At 34.7% G+C, this 17,020-nt stretch overlaps 1 protein-coding gene and 1 long non-coding RNA gene across 2 annotated transcripts in view; one reads left to right on the top strand and one right to left on the bottom strand.

The window, feature by feature from the left end:
* Positions 1-7,477: 7,477 nt before the first annotated feature.
* LOC138704338 (uncharacterized) lies at positions 7,478-9,500 on the bottom strand. Its single transcript, XR_011333327.1, has 3 exons — positions 9,243-9,500; positions 8,889-8,977; positions 7,478-7,615 (listed from the first exon to the last, which is right to left on the bottom strand). It is a non-coding gene; the product is annotated as an uncharacterized lncRNA (long non-coding RNA).
* A 1,672-nt stretch (positions 9,501-11,172) lies between these two features.
* LOC138705087 (uncharacterized) overlaps positions 11,173-17,020 on the top strand; it is a 120,615-nt gene continuing 114,767 nt past the window's right edge. The window contains exon 1 of the mRNA XM_069833704.1: positions 11,173-11,232. The gene's annotated coding sequence lies outside the window, so the exon portion shown is untranslated. The remainder of the gene's footprint in view (positions 11,233-17,020) is intronic.

Here is a 17,020-nt window from a genome sequence, read left to right as displayed (position 1 = left end):
ATTATCCAAGTTCTTCTTCTAACAGTTCTATGGATACAGTGCTAGAAATCACTAATATTGAGGAATTAAACAAGAGTTTGATGTCAATGGAATCCCCCATCAAGAAAAGAAAGCTACAACAAAAACGATACCCCCGTCAAAAGTTTCAAAAAGTAAAAGGCTCCCTAGCATGTAAATTTTTTCAAATAGAAGATGCATCGTCATCCCTTCAAAAGTCAGCAATATTTTATTTTTGACGGAATGCAAAGAAATGTACAACCTGAAAATTACATAGTTACTGCAAACTTTTCTGAAAATTATTCATTTGCAATACAAGATTCAATACAAGGTGTGCATTGGAACATATGCCAAGCCACAATACAATACAATTTTAATTTTACTTCCTACTTTATTTTATTTTATATTCTCTTATACAGGCCTATTAATATTATATCTGAACTGCGACCGAACACGAGCGCTGCTCATCCGGTCTCAAATTTTGTTAATACTACTGTATCTCCTTTTTATATTGATTGTATTATTTTATTTCTATTTCTCTTGTTTGTAAGTATATTCTTTATTCTGTATATTTAAATTAACTAAATAAATAAATAGGATAAGTAAGTAAATAAATAAATAAATAAATAAATAAATAAATAAATAAATAAATCCTTTCGTAGTATATTTCAAAGGAGATACAGAAATTCGTTACACAAGTATTGTCATCTCAGAAACCATGAAACATGACACCGATCCCTTGCACTTTTTTCAATCCGAAGCAATCAGTTTCTTAAAGCAAGAATTCAACAATATGAACAAAATCATCTACTTTTCCAATGGATCAAGTTCACAATACAAAAAAAAAACGAATTCTAAAAATAATTGCTTACATGAAGACGATTATGGAACTAGTGCTGAATGACACTTCTTTGCAACGTCGCATGGTAAAGGTCCATGTGATGGCATTGGAGATACTGTTAAAAGACTTGCCACGAGAGTTAGCCTATACAAGATCCTATAACAACACCAAAAGAAAAACTGTTTGATTGGTCACAAAAATATTTCTAACGTGTCATTTATATTTTGTCCATTGAATAAGCACAAAAACCACACTGAAAATTTGCAAGCCAGATACCATAATCTAAAACCAATAACTGGTACATTAAAATTACATTCTTTCATTCCGTTGTCAAAAATTGAAGATTTAGTAAAACAATTTTCTTTCAAGAAAGAAGATAGGCTTGGCGAATTAAAAATTTAAAGCGTGAATGCAAAGAAACATTTAAAAAGCATAATGTACAATTATTTGAAGACATCATAATAAGTAAATTAGCAGTGTTTCCTCGAATGACTTGATCCGTACTGGGTGTAATGTTGCAACGTTCAGTAAATCATCCAGCGCCGATAAACCTCCCAGCGAGCTTTAACGCTTCCCGTCCACTGCTGCTGCGCCGACCGCTACACATTCTGTCATAAGTAGACTTCGTGGAATTGCCACGAGAATCATAAGGTTTACTACGCACGCGGTATAGACTGTATGAGAAGGGGTCGTGCAACGGATGGAGTATGCCTCTAATGTAAACACTGAGCAGTATGCTGCGGTTACAATAAAACCTGTATCCTGCATTCAAGAAATAAATGAATGATCATTGAAGTAAGAAATGTCTAAACATGTAAATACACAATTATTTTGTAGTGAGATATATTAACTCTTAAAATTTAATGTAATATTCTCATATCATCCTTGAATATGTGCATTGCAGCGAAGAGTTACGTACATTTTGAGCGACTGCAAAGTGAACCTCCTCCGATGGTCACTCAAACAGTTTCTATATTGGGAAAATGTACGTTCAACATCACACGATGTAATAGGTGCATATTTGAAGAACGGGAAGTCACTACTTTTTAGTACACCAACTTCAGACGTCTTGCTGTGACCTGATAGTACAACATTTATAATACGAAGTTGTGAATAGGCAGAATTTTTAGCAATAACGTTTCTCAACTTACATTTTACTTTTTCTGAAATTAGTGAATTGTTATTTTGGACAACGGTTTGTGATACTTTATCCACTATATTAAGGGCTTCTGATAGTTGTAGTTTAGACGATTCTGACGAAACTTTTGTACACGATTTTAAAATTAGAATCAATGAACAGAATATCTTCCAATAGCTGTTCAGAACGCAATGATTTTACTGCTGCAACAGCGGAACTGTCTGTGCTATCCAATGCATCAATTACCTCCATTATTTTGCCGTAATATTCTGCATATTAATTAACAGCATCCAACCACGTTTTCCAACGGGTCAAGACTGGCTGCGGGGGTAAGGGATTTCCAGGGGGAATTGTTTGGAACAGCTTTACTCTCATTGCAGTATGTTTGATTGAATTCTTGTCTGCACTGAACAACCACAGTTATGCAAAAACAAGTGCTTACATAGGTATACATTAGCTGTAGCTGCTCTATCTATTTGGACCGGTCACAACTCTTAACATGAACTGCTTATACTACGAGACTGGGTGGTCGTTCACTTCTTCTATACTACCGTATATCGGCAACCTGATTGCATGCTGCGTGTGGCAATTCAACGAAGTCTAGTCATAAGTAATTAAATTTCCGTTAAACTATTGGAGATCCCATTCTGATTTTTTCTGGAATTATTAAGAATACTTCAGTGCACCTAGTAGGCATTTTTTTAGATTTTTAATAGGGCTATTTCACATTGATATATATGGTTTAAAAATTGAATTATAAAAAAATATTTGTAATAATTATATTAAAATTAGTTAGTAAATACTTAATAAAAGGCAGTACTTTAAGCTTTTAAATGCATTTTAAAAAAATTTAAATCAATATCGTCAGAAATATGACGCTTTAAATGTTGCATTGTGCGACATTTTAACGAATTTTAACATGTAATACTTTAAAAACATGTGGACTTAGGAGGAAATAAAAACACACTTGTTGGTTTATTAGACCCATAGAGTTGGTAAAAAAAATATAAACGCAATCAGAAATATGAAGGTGAAAATTTGTATAATTCTGTGCGATTTGACGTGGAATGACTCACATGTGTAAATGCAGGTAACTGTGGACAACGGTTGTTTTAAGAAAACATACTCTGTTGTGGCTGAAGTGTGTCTCTCCTTTAATCTCGTGTTTCTTTACTGCATCCTGTTTCTTCTCCTTTCGTTGCTTACGCTTCTTCCATGGGGTTACTTCTGAAGCTAAAGATGACTCCATAACTGATACAATTCATGTGTCAAAGTACTTTTCTCTGAGGTGGCTTTTGCCGCGTACGTAAGAAACAGTACTACCAGTCTACTACAGTTTAAAATAGAATGGATAAATGTTTCATTCCATACCTATGGAGTAACGGTTAACCTGTCTGACAGGGAAACTGCTACAATTCGCTCACCATATGCATAATTTCTCAAATTTGCAATTTTGGACTTCATTAATTGATTTCGTGTTCTGCCCAAGGGCAGGTCTTTCACTGCAAATCCAGCATTATCCAATCTTTCCAATTTTCTGCCTTCCTCCTCCTCTCCTCATATGATCCATATATCTTAATGTCGTCAATCAACTGATACCTTCTTCTGCCCCGAACCCTTCTTCTGTTCTCACTTCCTTCTATTGCGTCTTTCAGTAGGCAGTTCCTTCTCAGCCAGTGACCCAGCTAATTCCTTTTTTTCCTCTTCCTGAACAGTTTCAGCATAATTCTTTCTTCACCCTCTCTTTCCAATACAACTTCATTTCTTATTCTTTCTCTCCACTTGACACGTTCCATTCTTCTTCATATCCACATTTCAAATGCTTCTACTCGCTTCTCTTCACATCGTCCATGTTTCTACTCCACATAACGCCATACTCCATACAAAGCACTTCACTGGTCTCTTTTAGTTCTTTTTTCAGAAGTTAGCAGAAGATGCAACTTTTTGACTTTCTGGCAGCAGCTCATGTTACTGCTTATAGTACACCCCAAGTATTTGAAGCTGTCACTTGCTCTACTGCCTTATTTAGATTAGCAAATTTACCTTCTTTATTTTTCTTTCTGTCACTATGATCTTACTCTTATTTGCATCACTACGCGCTATGGCTATAAAATAACTATTCGCGACATTATCTTCTATCATGCTCCGATCTTCGAACACGGCATTTATTATTCACCTTGTATACTCGATCAGTTTTGACATAATGTAATAAATAAAACAGTTAACAATTATAGGTATTTCAGTCATAACGTCGTACAGTACCAGATGAAACTATGAAGTAGTTACATAATTAAAATACAACTATTTGGTCCAAGGAACATCGGTTTTTGATGCAGTAACATTTCGTTTAACATGTTTCTAATTAGTCTTGAATTCATTCCTTAATCAGTCCAAAACCAATATGAATATAGCGTGGATTATGTACGGAGGTTTTTTTATTTTGGCCTCATTGAGCATCTTTATTTACGTAAATAAGAATATATTAAATTTAACATGATGCAAAAATAATATTTTAAGAACCACAGGAAACTAATATGGGTAAATGATAAGCAGAAGAACGCCATTCATGGCAGTTTGTAAAATGACCCGAATAATCTAGAAATTGAACAGCTCTAGTGAGTTTCAAGGTAAAATACTAATCTGTAATTTATTTTTGATCGAGTTGAAGTACTCGTACAACATTCGTAAAAATATGTTTATGTTCCATGTACAAAAAAATAAAATGTAGGCTAGTAAAAATTAGTATTCTACGTGGACCAAATAAAGTTTAAAGATATGTTAACGTAGCTCACCAAAATAATGTGTATATGTACCGATATTTTACTGGATAATTAATATTTAATATGTGCCGCGTGTATATCTGTAAAATTATTCAATCTCTGGTTTTCATTCGTTTATTAATAAACGCAACGCAAATTAGTAACAAAATTTTATAATCTTCAAGTAGCACTAAATTTCGCTATATTTCTCTCATTCATCTCTAGTTTCGAAAGTGTACCAAGTTTTCTGTGCGCAAGGAACTGTTTTAGTCATAACTTAAGATGCATTTGCGCCCAGTCCTCGATGCAGTCAGGAGCTTCTGTAGTGACATAAAGTCTATGTCAGTCTAAAGGAATTACACTTTCCAATGATAAAAGAAGTATCCAGATCCATTAAGTAATTTCCTGAGATTGTCTCATATAAATATACAAACATTATCTCTTCTCTTTACAATCATGTTTAGTAAAGATAAACACATCCGCATAAAAAGGATTGTTGAATGAATATTTTCCAATTTTTGTGTAAGGCCTCCTTAAATAAATATAGAGTCATTTGTTTCATCTTTATATCCGTATATCAGTCTCAGTATAAACTCTGACATAAAAGGCATTGTTATTTTAAAACTCATATATCTCGTTAAATATCAATCCTATCAAAATTTTGCAGAGAAGAAAACGTATAGGGAACATTTTAAAGCAACATTTGTTATGTAACATTCTACTAAAGCGAGATATTTCGATTTATTTCATTCAGGCCAAAGTGCGACCAAATTTAATTTATATACCAATTTTCATAGATATCGGTTCAGCCATTATTTAGTGAAAAGGTAACAAACATAGGCCTACAAACAGACAGACATACAAACAAAAACTTCAAAAACTTGATTTTTGGTCTCATAGTAGTCAGGTATACATGTTGACAGTAATTATTCTTGAAAAACTGAGAATTACCAGAAAAATGTTGGTTACAGTTTTATTATTAGTATAGATTGAAGGAAAATTTCAAGGTTACTAAGGTAACGTTTTTTTCACTACTAAAACTGAAGATTATTAATTCTGTAATTTTGTTTAGTTGGACCAACGATTGTTACATCACTGTTTTTACAGAAAAAATATACATATACAAAATAGGTACGTGACAATAACATATTTTTATGACACCCTATAAGAATTTTAACATGTTATAAGAAAGCAAAAATGTTTATTCCTGCAACTGAACACTATTTTACAATAGGCCTATTAATGCAATTCCTTCCAACGGCTTTAAAACAATATGTCATTAGGTACATTCACGTAGAATAGGCCACGTCCTGCGGAAGAATATCTGATTTTAGTAAGATGGTTCTTCTGTCTATTTTTGGAGACAAGGAACTAGATTACTCAACGAAATTTCTCGTAGTAAATGGATCGGAAACAGAGGAAACATTAAGTGGTCGGCTGGATCGCCGAACCTCAAAATGCTGGCTTTCTTTCTATGGGGCCATTGTAGTTCAGAGTGTATCGGGATAAACCGAAAGACAGTGAAGACCTGAAGGAAAAATTTAGAGATGAGCTGCAACACTAGGCCTGCGACTGTGAGAAAGACTATGGGAAGTTTTCTTCTTAGACTGGGACATTGTTTCCAGGTGAGTGGTTATATTGCAAAGTTCTTTTGTAAAGATGGTAAAGTGTTTTTAAATGTAGGCTATTTTGCAATTTGAATAGCAATTTTCAGGTAAACCCATTCACATTATCTACATAATAAGTTCATTTTTTTAATGTTCCTATTCACACGCAAAATAGAATCCATATTGAAATATGTAACAATTTTCTTATATTGTTATTTAAAATTCTAGCATAGGCTAATGTTAAATTATCTATTTCCAATAACTCTATTTCCAATAACTTTTGAATACAATAATTTATGGTGAAACTAAAAATTATAACGCAATACCCAAAACTTTCTATTAGTCATATACACAGGTATGCTGTACACACATCAAATTTTCTATTTTCGAAACGATTTTTAATGTGTAGCGACTTCAACGTCTCATTAAATTTGCCAGTTCGTTTCTCGTAATACAAACATACGAAATGTTATGCACGTATTCTGAAACGGAGCGTCATATTGTCTTTCATTTGAAATACAGATCTATTTATTTGTTGCTGAATACTAATATTTTTCATGCACATCATTCTCATTCTCAAACAAATCGAATCGTAGGTACTGAGTACAGAAAAAAATCCGTCATACGTGTGATTAAGGGGAAACCACTGTACATTGGTAGACGGCACGTCCATAACCAGAGATGTTGAAAATTTGTATTTCCGTGAGTAGTCTATATAGAAATTGATTTTTGCAGTGTCACAGATTTTCTTTCACATTTCGTAGACACAGAAAATAAGCATTCGTAATTTCCACGTTTTGAATATCGTCGCTTAAGAACCAATACCGCGTAACTGACAAAATGTAAATTTTACAGGAGAAGGAAAAAACCGAATAAAAACCATAAATATAACGCAATAGTCTTGAAAAGTGGTGTATGGCTATGAAATAGCATAACTAATTTGTAACTAAGTGAAAATGGATGATCATGACCGTAGACATTTGGCCATGTCACTTACGCGGTATTGGAACTCTGCCGTTGACTACATTTTGTTGGTTACGCGGTATTGTGAGACAACTTTAGCAGCTTCAGGACACATGCTGACAAGTGTTTACTTTGCGTGAAAACTGCCTTCTGGAAATATTATTCGTGCTCTTGTATATGTCAATGTGTTATCTGAATTGTTGTCCTACCATCTGACTTGAGGTCAAGGTCGGTAGGCTGTAGCTTGAATCAGCACTAGATTACGTTCCAGACAATGATTGCTGCATTCTTAGTCAGTCAAATGCTGAAACTGGGAAAGGAAGAAGAAGACACAGGTCAATGTTTATTGTTATAATAATAACAACAATAATAAAAATAAAATAATAATAATAATAATAATAATAATAATAATAATAATGACAATCTGATACCAGGTACTTTATTTTTACACTACGTATTTGAATAGATAAGTAGAATTGTTACTAAAATGTTGCTAACAAATATAATTTTATAATAAAATAATGAATAATAACAATATTATCATTATTATTATTATTATTATTATTATTATTATTATTATTATTATTATTATTATTATTATTATTATTATTGACAATGGACTTGACTGACTTGCGAATAATGAAAAGAAAATCATATAAAAATGTAATAATGTGATGATAATTTTTCAGGCACAATATTTGTTAAACACAATAAAGAAATAATTATAGGTCTATGCTGAAATCACAAAAAGTAATCCTTGAGTAACCCTAGTGTGGAATACTATATTAAAAACTATGCACAATTGGTTCTATATACAATAATGTGACGGTAATTTAGGCAGGCTACTAATGCTCTTTTTTTCTGTGCTTTTGCACGAGAATATGGTTTTTTTTTTTCTGAAGGGGCGCCATCAGTACTATTAGCTAACCTATATTGCACAGTTCATTCTTTAATTCCCAATGTACACAGAAACATCTCTTTGCAAACCTGAATTTTTTTTCTCAGCAACTTTTAGGTTGTAGACAAATGTTCGTAGGAGTGAAATCCAGCTGAAAGATTTGATATGTAAAGGGTCTTCTGTTCCTTTCCAGAATGCCTGAAAGATGTGTCTTCTCTCATTAAAAATTAAATTACAGCCCCTTACTTTCGAATTTTGGCACATTTCATAACCACACTCTGGCCCCAAATTCCTTGCATCTCTTTCCGTATCATGTGTCACTTTGCCATTTTCGATCTCTAGTAGCTAAGATAAGCTTCCTCTTCCATTCTAAGTTTTCTATTTTCCATTTTCTTCCACTTACCCTTTTGTGGCTTTGAACTACTTTTTCTTTTCTGTCAAATTTCCATGAAACGCTTGCAGATTCTTCTCTTTACCTTTTTCTGACGAATGTAAAGATGTAGAATAAGTAGCACTCACGAATTCTTCGGGGTCGTCTACATCTGAAGACGCATCCGAAATTTGGTGTAGATCCTTCATTGACGGGGTATTGTCTTCAGTTTCTGTCCTATCCTATTTCTAGCGGTATTATTTTAATAGTGTGCTTTAAATCATACCAGACTGCATAATACGATCATAACCTTACCGGTAACACTGGACGGACAATGCCTGATCTGCAGCAGCCATTTTCAGAAGGACGGTTTTCTTTTGCATTTGAATTATCAGGCAGTACACCTACGAATAAGATGAGATTACTAGTGTTTATAAATGTGATATAAATGGATTAAAACATGTGTAGTAAATATTATCATCAATTTAGATCTCCCTCCTACCGGAGGAAATGGAAGGAACAAGCTCAGCACCACTGAATGTAGCGTAAATTATTTTAGTGGCCCATTCATGATTATTTACATAAAGTACTTAAATTAAGTTTGCTGTTATGATTCCATAACTGAAGAAAAATAAACGTTTAATAACTGTGATATTTCTTATGCCATACCTTCGTTAATGTTCACAGAAGTTTCTCCCGTCTTGAATGCAGAACATAGCACGGATAGGATTTCGTTCTCGCTGAACTGACTGTCGTCTGATTCATTATCCATTTCTTTTCTTGTATCTGTAGGCCTATATAATAATAAAATATTAAATGTACTATATTTCAGTGAATGAACTTGCAGTAAGATTCTGCGCGAATTCAGCTCAATTAACATTCAATTAGTGAAATAATTCTATTATATTTAACTTTTAAATAATTGAAACTGAACAATTCTTTAATCTTCTCAGAATATCACACACTGTTGATACAATTTCACAAGGCAGTAACGAGAACCAGCTTCCGTACTGAGGGCGCGCAGGGAGTAGACATAACAGCCTATCTGTTGTCAGATACGCGGTATTTCCAACAGACTTCTCGTGACTTCAGATACGCGGTATTGTACCCCCCTCCTTCGCACGCACGCCATTCATGTAATCAAATTCTCGCGCTTGTCAATGCATGCAGATGATAGTGGAGGTACCATCTGTGCAAAAAAACAGTTTTGACCAAAAATGTCAGTTACGCGGTATTGTTTCTTAAGCGACGATATATTGTTTAAAAATTAATTCTGAAAGCAGATTAATAGTTAAAGTGTTAACAGATAAGTTACGAGTTTCCACTTGCACAATAATATAGTTAAGCAGTTCAGCTATACAGGCTGAGTCATTATTACGTGTGAATACTTTGTGTGTGTATTGTAGAGGTGAAACTGAGACTAAAGCGTTCTATATAACTTTTTCTCAAAACATTTAATTCCAGAGCTCCAGTAGATGGCACCTATATCGCAGTAACTGCATAAGCATTACTGTCCTCCCACACATTTGGTGTGGTATTGTGGGGAATCAGTTACTCGGACCTCGATTTCTACCTCCGCGGTTGAATGGGGAAATCTATCGCGCATTCTCGGAACGCGAATTGCATGGTCCGCTACATTATATTCCTCTTGCAACGCGGGTGAATTTATGGTTTATATACGATGGTGCTCCTGCGCATTACTGCCGCAACGTAAGGGCATATCTCAATGATGTGTATCCAGATCAATGGATAGGTCGCGCATGGCCAACTCCTTAGCCAGCCAGGTCACCGGACATGAACCCTCTGGACTTCTATCTTTGGGGCCGCCTGAAGTCGTTAGTGTATGCTTCTGCTGTACCTAACGTAGAAGTACTACAACAGCGAATTGAACATGGGTGTGGAATTGTTCGTGATGAGTTGAACGGGTTGTGTAACGTTCAGAGATCACTAAGGCGGCGAGCACTGGTATGTCTTCAAGTGGGGGGACAGCACTTTGAACATGCATTACACTAAGAATTGTGCAAATGTGTAAAGTCTAGAAGAAATTGCTTTACATTCTTTACTGTGTTTGGTTTTAGTTCACAAAACGTGCATAAGTGGACTGCTGAGGATATGAGTTTCGTGACTTTGGTTGTTTTTGTATTGAAATCCAAATGCACTGTACGAAATTGATAATTAGTTTACATTTGGTGTGTTATCCTTTCTTTATTTGGGAGTGCAAGTTCCACGCAAAGTGGCGTTAACTCTGGAATTAAAGGTTTAGAGAAAAAGTTGTGTAGAACGTTTTAGTCTTAGTTTCACCTCTACATTACACAAACAAAGTATTTACACGTAATAATGAATCACCCTGTATATTGTCCGCTGAAATATATAGGCTATACATATACATCATATATTATTATATATTACAGTTTTGGTAAGTTGTAAGATACGGAATCATTCCACTTGCATGCCGAAATCTGGGGTAAAACAAACCCGTGGGATCGAATGCCATTCAGCGCCGCCAACAACCCGCTAAGCAAGATTGAGTGCGGTTAAATTGTTGGCTCATATCCCAACGTCGCTTTCCCCCTCCCCTCCGACATCGGTTCGTACGCCGTCTACGTTCGTACAGACGAAGCCAGAGACGCCGAAGTGTCGTGTGGCTCCGCATCAAAGCGTGAGTTCTCAGTTTGCATTTGGACCCTGTTTATTTGTCACTGTCTCGGTGCTCGTCTTCTGCATGCGTATCTTGTCTGACTCTTACATCCCTGTGTTGATTTACGTATCTCGTTCTTCTAACACAACCTGTTTCGACACGCGAACTTCTTGACTATAGTCCCAACAGACCTCGCACTGCTTATTTTTATTCCCATTTATGTGGATGGAAGTGAATGTACAGTGACTGCATTTGTGAGAAAAATTCTGTGACGTGGTTAAATTCAAGAATCTCTCCGACTGGACTAGAAGTGTGTGTCTCGCGCCACGTTGACCTGGTAGTGGCACAGTTGCCATGCAATCGAAGCTGTCTTATTTACTAGACGCATCGTCGCCTTCAGTCTTTGTAATCGAGCGCGAATCGTATTCGTGTCATGGAATTGAAAACGTATTTGCATCATACGCACAACCTGTGGCTTCGTGAGTACCTATCGAAAAATAAATATCACATATTCTACACATTTAAGTAACATGAATTCAAAGCAGCGTCTAAACTTTCAAGTGTTCAGATTATGACACTTTTTCTAGTTTCAAAGTATTACATTTAGTGACGACTGTTTGGAATTTAAAGTGCAAAAGTAATTAAGTCCAGTTAATATACCTCAATAATTTTTCTTCAGATATAATATATACTTTTGTGGAATTTTTGTTATCAATTTATTTTCATAAAGACATTTTTAACAATTTCTTCCCATTTAGATAATAGTTTATTCATAATATGAATGAATAATTTGTAGAAACATCTATCCGAAAGATAAATGCTTTCCTATAAAATTTTAAGACAAATTGTTAGTAACTTCATTGATCCCAGTTCGTGTGGCACTGTAGTGGATTATATTCCATAATGTAGTCTGTGTGATACTAGGGAGGAAATTAAACACAGAATAAATATTGGAAATGTCTGTTATTATTCAGTTGAGAAACTTTTATAATCCAGTATGCTCTCAAAAAATTTGAAAGTTAGAATTTATAAAACAGTTATATCACCGGTTGTTTTATATGGTTGTGAAACTTGGACTCTCATTTTGAGAGAGGAACAAAAGTTAAGAGTGTTTGAGAATAAGGTTCTTAGGAAAATATTTGGGGCTAAGAGGGATGAAGTTACAGGAGAAAGGAGAAAGTTACACAACACAGAACTGCACACATTGTATTCTTCACTTGACATAGTTAGGAGCATTAAATCCAGACGTTTGAGATGGGCAGGGCATGTAGCACGTATGGGCGAATCCAGAAATGCATATAGAGTATTATTAGTTGGGAGGCCGGAGGGAAAAAAACATTTGGGGAGGCCGAGACGTACATGGGAAGATAATATTAAAATGGATTTCAGGGAGGTGGGATATGATGATAGAGACTGGATTAGTCTTCCTCAGGATAGGGACCAATGGCGTTCTTATGTGAGGGCGGCAATGAACCTTCGGGTTCCTTAAAAACCACTAAGTAAGTAAATAATGTAGTCTCTGTACAATTATTGCCATATCGTACTTACTGTTCTTTGAAAAAAAAATTGACTAATCTTCACATGTAGTTGCATCAACAGCGGTAGTGTTTAAATTCACCACGTTTCTATTTCAACAACTTTCGGATTAAGGAAAACGGGGTAATCAACAAATGCACACTGAAGACATATGTAGGTATTCAAGTGGCACAAAATTTTCACGAAATGTAGGATAGTATGGATGGTGAGTGTAACAGTGATAATATGAAACAACATTCTTTAGTTTTGGCGATTCAGACGAATGTTTACCAATACTATTTCCCAAACCATTCAAAGCATTCAAATTCTCTATAGCGCGGGAAATTAGTTTCATTGCAGTAGACGTGTCAAAGGAGCACGCAGTACCGATAAAATTAGTCACTCTACTATATATAGTTGTCTATCTGAGTAGTCCTAATCGACGCAATTACTGAAGATGTATGCATTCCATCTGCTATCTATTTTCCTTTATCCTGCTGTTTCTCTTCATAATTTTTTTTAACTTCGACGTGCTATACTTCCCTCTTGTCATTGACGTGAATGGTCCAAACTTCACTACAATAAGATATAAACAGAGTGGAACCACAATTCTGTAACTTTGTATAGGCTTACATAGTCCTGATTATACAAAAGTGCTAAGAAGCTGAGATAATATACGTAACGTTGCATGGAAGCTCTAGTATTAGGTTTAAATGCCGCGGAAGACACTTTCAGTAAGATACATAATATCGTGTTATACAGAGGTCTGCTGGCATGCTGACCTCATTATTTTAGAGACCCAGTGAATGTAATTCAAGCGAAAGTTAAATAAAGTTCAATTGAAGGGTTCAGAACCATAGTGGGCCAAGCGCTATTTACTAAAGCCGTAGAAAACAACAGTTAAAATGAAGTTATTACCGTAATTCAATGGAAACATATAGCAAGTAATTAATATAAAGTATACACATTCATGGTGTTCACGTAACTTTATCCCTTGCTTCCTCCGTTTTTAATAAATGGCGCTTGGCCCACTATATTGAATGAGCATGAAAAGTCCTCCTGAACGAGGGTGGGTTTCAATTTTTCACTAATTATACCCGCAGTTGTAAAAACTGCACCCGAAATTCATAATATTCATATTTATAATTACCATAATGTTAAATTATATTTTGTTACTTACACAACTAGACATATCCCTGACATTCAGGTTTAAATCTTCGGGAGAGTTGATATTTGAGAACGTATCCTGGGCATTCCAGTTTCATTGTGACGATTACTCAATGGTATGAGTATAAAGTAGATCAAAGATTCATCAGCTACTGTATTCACCACTTCATGTTGAAGGGTTCGATTTCGATAACCGGCGCTAAAAATCTTTCTACAGCACTTCAACACTTTGTATTAAAATCATGCCTGACAAACCACTGAAATAAATAAACTTGATATTATTATTATTATTATTATTATTATTATTATTATTATTATTATTATTATTATTATTATTATTATTATTATTATTATTATTATTATTATCATTACTATTATTGGGGCGGCCGGGTAGCTCAGTTGGTAGAGCAGCTGGCTACGGACTAAAAGGTCCGGGGTTCGATCCCAGGTGGTGACAGGGTTTTTTCTCGTTGCCAAACTTTCAGAACGGCCCCGAGGTTCACTCAGCCTTCTATAAAATTGAGTACCGGGTCTTTCCCGGGGGTAAAAGGCGGTCAGAGCGTGGTGCCGACCACACCACCTCATTCTAGTGCCGAGGTCATGGAAAGCATGGGGCTCTACCTCCATGCCCCCCAAGTGCCTTCATGGCATGTTACGGGGATACCTTTACCTTTTTACCTTTATCATTACTATTATTATAATAATTATTTTTACTGGCATTATTATTATTATTATCATTATCATTATCATTATAATTACTATTATTATGATGATTATTGTTATTGGTTTTGTTGACAGCGTATCCCATCCACTCAGTCTCTGGTTTGATTTCAGATGTGGGCAATGGAAGAAATATACCTTCTGTTTGCTCTCTTTGAAATGCCTGTTTTTTCACAGCGGTGGTACTGTGCCGTGCTGATCACACGATGAACGCGACCCTCGTGTGTGTGTGTGTGTTGAAAAGATATACCTCCCGCACACCAAATTGGATTATAAGTCGGTAGCAAAAGAGGAAGTGAAATATGAAGAATAAATAAGAATATTATTATGATTAATAATTTCTAAGCCACCTAACCTCTTTGCCGCTGATTTTCTAATATTGGACCATCATGTGTACCGATATATAAGCAGTATTTTTCCCATTACCTCATTAATTTTGTGATCGTCTTCTTAAGTTGTCAAAATATCATAATATTGGACTGCCAAATGCTCCCTTTTCCTTCTTTTCTTTTTTTTTTTAAAAACTTTCTTCTTTTGGTAAAACTCATAATATTCCCGGCTAATTTAAGACGTCTAGTTTAGAATGTAAGCATTTTACCTTCTATTTCTACTAAGTCATATTATTTTTATTCTTACGTTACAGGATCATTTAATGCTCCAGGAATAGCTATAATTCAAATTTTATTAAGGTTTTCTAATTTCTTTTACCAAGATTATAAGATATTATGTTAGACATTATTGCATTAAAAATTAATGAGTACGAACATTTCAACGTCCAAAAACTTTTACTCTTTAATACAATTGAATCCTATAGATTAAAAATCCCCTATACCCTCCTTCACAAATTAAAGATTCTTGACAGTAATTGGTGGAAAATAGAGGGAATTTTCAAACTAACAGTGACTTTTAACAAACCTTTAGCTAAAAATTTAGTGGGTTTTTGAATTGAAACTCTATTATCATTAGAATTCATTCTTAGCAAGCAATATAAAAGCACAACTCAGTTCTGAACTAAATGCTCTTTAGGGGATTTTGAATCTAGAGAATTCAATTGACAGGGCATGGTAATATCGATTTATGTGCTATATTACTTCATCTACATTGTTGTCCAAATTTAAAATGGTCCAAGTCCTTACTTATATTTCTTTTACAGTATAGGAAGAGCATGGGTTTGATGAGAAATGTGCGCTAGTACAAAATATTTTGTTTTCTTTTCTTTTTTTAGCATTTAGTCATAGGTACAAAAGTACAATGGACAAAGTTTTATAACTGCAAATCAAATTTTAACTGACATAAACTATTGTGTTCTTCCTGTGAAACAGTTAATGAGTGAAAGAGTGAAAATTTTGAATACTTTTAGATTATCATCGCGTCTCTCTTTGAATCTCAAACATATCACACATTGTTCAAATGTAAATCTCACTAGAGCTTTCAAATGTAAATTTCACTAGAGCTTTCAAATGTAAATCTCACTAGAGCTTTCTGATAGCGATTTTAAACAACGTTCGTCTTTTAAAATTGCAGTACTTATTTTTTAAATTTGCCTCAAAAGAACTTAAGGGAAAGCTGAGAATAGCCGTAGAAACTGTAGCACCATGTAAATACTCTCTGTGCTACTGCATTGCTACTACTGCTGCCTAACGGATCAGGTGTTATGCCATCTCAAGGAACGCTACGGTTACAGCTTTCTTACGGAACTTTCGTAGTGAAAAAATCTTGTAGGAAAATTATAGACCCATTTTATTACTGACGAGGATGTTATATATTGAGATAGGTTGTAATCATTTTAGTTCCTTATGGATAAAGCAATGGTGGATTATTAGAAACATGTGTAGTTTGCATCTTGTCCATTATTATTGCAAGATACGAAAAAGTCACAAATTTTCAAAAGTTTTATCTATCTTATTTACCGAAGTGGGTAAAAAGAGTGTCCTACTAGTTAAGGTCTTTACAAATAGATAAGTCCACGTCACTTACAAACGACTAACAATAGCTATGTTTTTATATTTTTATCAGCACGCTCTTATTACATGAAAAAATAAATTCCTATTTTTTTCGGCTCGTAATGCCTGACTACTCCTGAGCTCAGTTATTTGGAATAGCCAATATAACGGCGCAGCACAATAAGACAATAACACTTAGTGTAGGCTGAATTTTCCATAATGCCCCCTTTAATTAGCAATAAACTGAAGGCAGGAAATATTTGACTTGATTTCTTTTCTGAAGAAGAAATTTTGTCGCTCCTTAAAAATCCTGCGCAATCGGACGACTTGATGAAAGAAATTTCAGATCCAATGGACAAAATAAATTTCAATCAGTACATCAAAGAACAAAAACTCATTGATATTATCAGTGATATTGTAGCAAGTTATAACTTAATCACTTACACACTTACTTACTTACTTAC

This window comes from Periplaneta americana, chromosome 8 (assembly GCF_040183065.1).
Source record: "Periplaneta americana isolate PAMFEO1 chromosome 8, P.americana_PAMFEO1_priV1, whole genome shotgun sequence".
Classification (NCBI taxonomy): Eukaryota; Metazoa; Arthropoda; class Insecta; order Blattodea; family Blattidae; genus Periplaneta; species Periplaneta americana.
This window is presented reverse-complemented; position numbering and strand designations above follow the sequence as displayed.